Source organism: Gigantopelta aegis, chromosome 12, assembly GCF_016097555.1.
Source record: "Gigantopelta aegis isolate Gae_Host chromosome 12, Gae_host_genome, whole genome shotgun sequence".
NCBI lineage: Eukaryota > Metazoa > Mollusca > Gastropoda > Neomphalida > Peltospiridae > Gigantopelta > Gigantopelta aegis.
Genome location: NC_054710.1, coordinates 17267260 through 17273876, shown reverse-complemented (window position 1 = coordinate 17273876; position 6617 = coordinate 17267260).

The window sequence follows — 6617 nt, the reverse complement described above, 5'->3', positions numbered from 1 at the left end:
CCACGAATGGTATATCAAAAGCCGTGGTATATGCTATCCTATATGTGGGATGGTACAAATCAATGTGCTCTAGTGGTGTCGTTAAATAAAACTATAACAAACCAACTTTCTTCCAGAAAATAATTTGGGAGTACGTAATACAGAGTAATCATTAGAAACAAAACAGAGAAATGATTTATTTAACGATGCACTCAACACATTTTATTTACGGTTATATGGTGTCGGACATATGGTTAAGGACCACACTCCATCCCACAGACAGGATAGTACATACCACGTCCTTTGCTACACCAGTTGTGGAGAACTGCGTGTAACGAGAAATAGCCCAATGGGTCCACCAATGGGTATCGATCCTAGACCGACCGCGCATCGAGCGAACGCTCTACCACTGGGCTACGTCCCGCCCCATAGAAACAAAACAGGCCATAAGTTCCTCTACTATAGGTGATCATGGGTTTGAAATATTCTGAAATTTCCTTTGCATATTTTATGCAGCACTTCTCTTACTTTAATCTTTCTGAAAATTATTAAAGGGACATTCCTGAGTTTTCTGCAATTTTTAAGATGTTATCGATTGACAGAGACTTTTTTTAACGATTGTAATTTCTGCATAAAATATTAGTGGCTGTATATTAAACGTGTTTCTGATCGTTCTAATATTTGTACTAGGTTAAATTTCATTCTATTTCCTAAAATATGTTTTTCTCGTACGTACGAAATTATTTTAAGACAAAATCCAGTTTGGGCTTCTTACAAATATTAAGACGGCCAGAAACACAATGAATATACAGACACTGATATTCTAAACAAGAAAATATATTTAATATGCAAGTTTAATCGTAGAAATATTTTATTAGTCGAAAACATCTTACAGTGCAGCAAACTCAGGAATGTCCCTTTAAAATGTATCCACTAATTTCCAATATTTTAGGGTACGGTACGTATGTTTACCCTCCATACTTTTTGGCACAAACCTTAAAAGGACATACCCTAGTTTTTAAACACTAAGGCATATTTTTTACTATTAAAACCGTTTTTGATAACTGAAATCATACTTTACCAAGATTTTATTGTTTAGATTATCCATTTCCATACATTCGAAATCTTTGTTTTTAATATCACAAAATGGATTTCTCATATTTTTAACAACGCACGTGCGTCTGAGAAGTAACAGTTATGGAGTCTATTTTTAGAGGGTATTTCACCATTTCAAAGTCACAGACTCATGTTTCACTCAATTGTAACTATCCAAATGGGTTACAGGTTTGTAGATTAACTAAACTTAGTGTTAATTTCCATGGGCTGAAACTAGGGTCTGTCCCTTTAATAATTGTCAATTTCAACACGAAAACAGAATACTCGTAGATTTCGATGAGTGTAATGTTTATATAGAGAATAATACATGCGTGGCCGTTAGATACCATTTATCTCACAACGATTTGTTTTAAAATATATCTGACGAGCGAAAGCGAGTTTAATATGTTTTCAAACAAGTCATTAGATAAATGGTATCTAACGAAAACGAATGTATTATTCTATTTCTTACATATCCTCTAAACCCAGGTTTTAAGCAAATTTTAACATCTTTTTCGACTAAAAGTTATTTACAGCCGTTGCACTTGTAGCTAACTTCCGCGTCACAGACCCATGATTAACTGGTTACAGTCTAATCGATTTCCAAGGTGTAGTTTTTCATTGGATGTATGGCAGTGCTGACCTGGTCATCCCCTAGGAGCAGCCAGTCGTATTTCTTGAAATTGTTAGCACACATACGTGTATAAACAACATTGTGTTATCAAAAATAACACATGGTGGTCTCACCAACGGGTGTGTAAGAGAAACATTTAATATTCTGACGATCTGTTGAAAATGTTATGCCAAGAATTTCAATCGTGTTTACCATCTACTGAAATGGCGCAATGATTGTAAATTAAAGATTGTTTCAAAACCAATCTACGTTGCAACAAACGTAAATTATAATTAGTGTTTTTTTAAAGTAATCAGTATATTTCAGGTTCACAGACTAAAACCAGTGAGCTCCATTTCCAGCAGCTATAAGCTGTGTTTAGGCTCTCTAGATATCTGCGATTGCCACTCGGTATATTTCAAAATTGGTCAACAACGGACCAAAACATTCAAATAAGCAGGTCAAACTATATGTTGCGTTCAATAATTCAGTACACGTAAAATACTGGTTTAAGCTACTATAAACATTAGGAATACCAGAAACACGTGGTGTACAAACGTTAATATTCTAAACAAAAACAAATGTAATTTATATCCAGTTTTATTCATTACAAGCCTTGTTAGCCTTGTTTAAATATTTGTAAAGTTAGGAATGCCCCTTTAAGAGTCTAATGCCACGAAATACATGTTTTATAATTTTAAAAACGCACGTACAACTGAGAAATAACGGTTATGGAGACCAGTTTTCCCCGTTCCAGTGCCACATAGTCTTGTTCCATTCTCTTGTATCTTTATTCAAATGTGTTACGTGTCGTTAAACAAAATAAACTTTAACTTTAAATGTCAATCGGTTTTTCGATGTTAATCATTCTTCATTCAGAAGGTGTTACATCTACACATTCAGTAGATCAGCTTCGTAAGAAGCTTGGTGTTAAACAAATAAGAAGAAAACTCTTTGATTTGTAGCATATTCGATCCATATATCAATAATAGAATAAAACATCCTATGCGCTTTGTTCACTTGGAAGCTATTTTTTAGCAATGGTATTATAAATCAGATTGATTTCTCAGTGTGACTGGAAATAGGTTCAAAACGGAAATGGGTTATAATTGGTCATCAAGGAAATGACGTAAATGTATAATACTCTTCAATTGCCATAAACACACACAAGGAAGTTTGTTTAGTTTAACGACATCACTAGAACACATTGATTTATTTTTTTAAAGTTTGTTTAGTTTAACGACACTACTAGAACAGATTGATTTATTTTTCTTTAAGTTTGTTTAGGTTAACGACATCACTAGAACAGATTGATTTATTTTTAAAAAGTTTGTTTAGTTTAACGACACCACTAGAACACATTGATTAATTAATCATCGGCTATTGGATGTCAAACATTTGGTAATTTTGACATATAGTTTTAAAGATAAAACCCGCTACAGTCATCAGATAAAACCCTCTACATTTTTCCTAATGCAGCAAGGGATCTTTTATATGCACTTTCCCACAAACAGGAAAGCACATACCACGGCCTTTGACCAGTTGTGGTGCACTGGTTGGTAGGAGAAAAAACCCAATCAGTTGAATGGATCCACTGAGGCGGTTCGATCCTGCAACGTAAGCATCTCAACCGACTGAGCTAAACCCCGCCCCCATTGATTTATTAATCATCATTAGCTATTTGATGTGAAACATTTGTGACATATAGTCTTAGAGAGGAAATCCACTACAGTTTTCCATTAGTAGCAAGGGATCTGTTATATGCACCATCACATAGACAGACCAGCCTCGGTGGCGTCGTGGTTAGGCCATCGGTCTACAGGCTGGTAGGTACTGGGTTCGGATCCCAGTCGAGGCATGGGATTTTTAATCCAGATACCGACTCCAAACCCTGAGTGAGTGCTCCGCAAGGCTCAATGGGTAGGTGTAAACCACTTGCACCGACCAGTGATCCATAACTGGTTCAACAAAGGTCATGGTTTGTGCTATCTTGCCTGTGGGAAGCGCAAATAAAAGATCCCTTGCTGCTAATCGGAAAGAGTAGCCCATGTAGTGGCGACAGCGGGTTTCCTCTCAAAATCTGTGTGGTCCTTAACCATATGTCTGACGCCATATAACCGTAAATAAAATGTGTTGAGTGCGTCGTTAAATAAAACATTTCCTTCCTTCCTTCCCTTCCAACTCGCCGATCTCTCGACTTCTATGACTGTCTAGTTGTTTGTCTGAGCGCTCTTACAACTCGATTCTCGTCGTATACACCTCCTACGGCCAAGTAGTTGTTAATCTGAGCGGGAGTTGGGGAAATTACAACACAACTGCCGAGTTGGCCAACTTCGTCGTGACAGTTGATAGTTGGACACTAGCATAAGCACACTTCACACATCTCAGCTATCTAGATATCTGAAAAAAACCCATAACTGTTATTTAACGTCCGTACCAGCGGAACCAGAGCAAGTCTTCCCTCCTCAACAAAAACAAAAATAAAAAAATAAATGTTGCCATGTTATACTATTTCAATGTCAAGCAATACGTGTACAAATGCATTCATGTTTATTATTTTATTCTTGGCGTTTCTAAATTTCTGGTTTTATTTCTGGAGAACATAGTATGTCATGGTCAAAGTCGTATCACAATACAAAACAAAATATACTGGAGAATATCTTCAAAATCGTCAGACGTGTGTACAGGAATGTATGCAGGGAATGTGTCTACACTATGAGAGACGTTTTTAGGGGTATCAAGTATCAAGCCCCCCCCCCCCCCCAAAAAAAAAAATAAAATAAAAATACAAAACATTTAATAATAATAATAATAATAATAATAAATAAATAAATAAATAATAATAATAATAATAATAAATTCGCTTTGACTTCCGAAATCTCAGGGGCGAATCCAAGATTATGTAAGGGGGGGGGGTGGTGGTTTAGGGTGTCACAAAATTCTAAAAAGGGCAAGTTTGAGGTTGTCAAAGGCAAATGAGCTGAGCTTCCAAAGAGAGCTGAGCGGAATCTGAAGACTGCAAACTGTGGTGAGATAACTTTATCAGAGGCGGATAGTTATAATTTTATTATATATTAATTTTCTTTCTTTTTTTACGATCCCCTTCAAACCGCCCCCAAAGTTCCATTACACGCCTCGTATCATTTTCTCTCCCCCCCCACCCCCCCACCCCAAATGGATTTTCTGGATCCGCCACTGTTTATAGTGGGGTCTAGTCGTCCTTCACCGTATAAATATAATGGGAAAAAATTGAAAATTGGCTTCAGCAGGGAGAGGTTTCGATCCCCAAAACTCTACCTCTACACACCGTCCCTGTTGTGCGTGTGTATGTCTGTTATTGTTAAAATAGGGAGGGGGAATACACACAGACTTAGCCCAAAGCCTAGCTCAGGTCGACCTTGTGATTACACAGATCAGTCGCCGACGGTCGAGATCCAAAAAGAAAATTTATACTCAGGTCACAAAAGGGCGAAATCGCATGCCGATCGTGGTAACGTGTAAACTGTGCACACCTAAATCACAAGCACGCTACAACGCCCAGGTCGGCTGACAGGATGCCGATCGTGGTAACACCATCGCAACAGCACTCAGGTCACACTGGCTTTTGTCTATCGGATGATAATCGTGAGTTTTGTCTATGATAATGTTTTAAATGAATATTTTATTAATAAGGATGTTTTAATGCCATGTCTACGCTTGGTCAGTTGGTTGTATAGTTTCTGTCTTTAAAAAGGGAAATACAAACGATACAGATAATTACAGAGGTATTACTCTAGTTAGCTGTTTTGGAAAACTGTTCACGTCAATCTTAATTAATACATTGATAGATTTTGACCAAAGACATGACGTGATTACTGATGCACAGTTTGGGTTCAGAAAACAGATGTCCACTATTGATGCTATTTTCATTTCACAGTACTTAATAGATAGAATACTCAAGAATAGAAAACGTTTTTGTTGTTGTTTTGTAGATTTAAAAAGAAAATTGATTTTGTTAACAGGCAAAACTAATGGTATAAGTTAATCCAACAAGGGTGTCGAGGGGAAAATGATTTCTATTATACGGTCTTTATACAACGATGTTAAATGTTGTGTCAAATATAATAGCGTACTCTCAGATTTTTTTTATATGTAAGAACGGTTTATTTCAGGGAGAAGTGTTGTCACCCATATTATTTTCTATGTATGTCAATGACTGTGAGATGCAATTACTATAAGATAATTGTCCTTATATTGAAATACAAATGTTAAATATATTTTTAATAATGTATGCTGATGATATGGTACTTTTATCTGAGACACCAGAAGGACTGCAATTAATGCTTGATTCACTATCAAAGTATAACTATAAATGGGATTTAACAGTAAATACAAATAAGACTAAGGTTGTTATTTTTTAGAAATGGTGGCAAAGTTCGAGATAATGAAAAATGGTTTTATAATCGTTACCAGTTAGAGATTGTAAATTAATTTAATTATCTTGGTATATTATTTTTTTATAACGGCAAATTTAACCGTACTCAGAAAAGAGCCGCAGAACAAGGCCGTAAAGCATTATTCTCAATACTTGGTGTGTGTGTGTGTGTGTAATAAGAATTATTTTAATATTGAAACAATGTTATCTGTATTTGACACATATGTTAATAGTGTTCTTAGTTACGGAGCGGAAGTGTGGGGTTTTCATCCTGCTCAAGACATTGAAAAGATCCATTTGAAAAAAAAATAAAAAAAATACTAGGGTTTCGAAAAGGCACATGTAACGATTGTGTTTATAATGAATTAGGACGATTTCCATTGTGTATTATAAGAAAACTAAGAATCTTTAAATATTGGATAAAACTACATGTACATACTACTAATAACTCTATATTAAAAGCTATATATGAGGAAATGGAGCAATATGGGGATAATTGGTTAATGAACGTTAAAA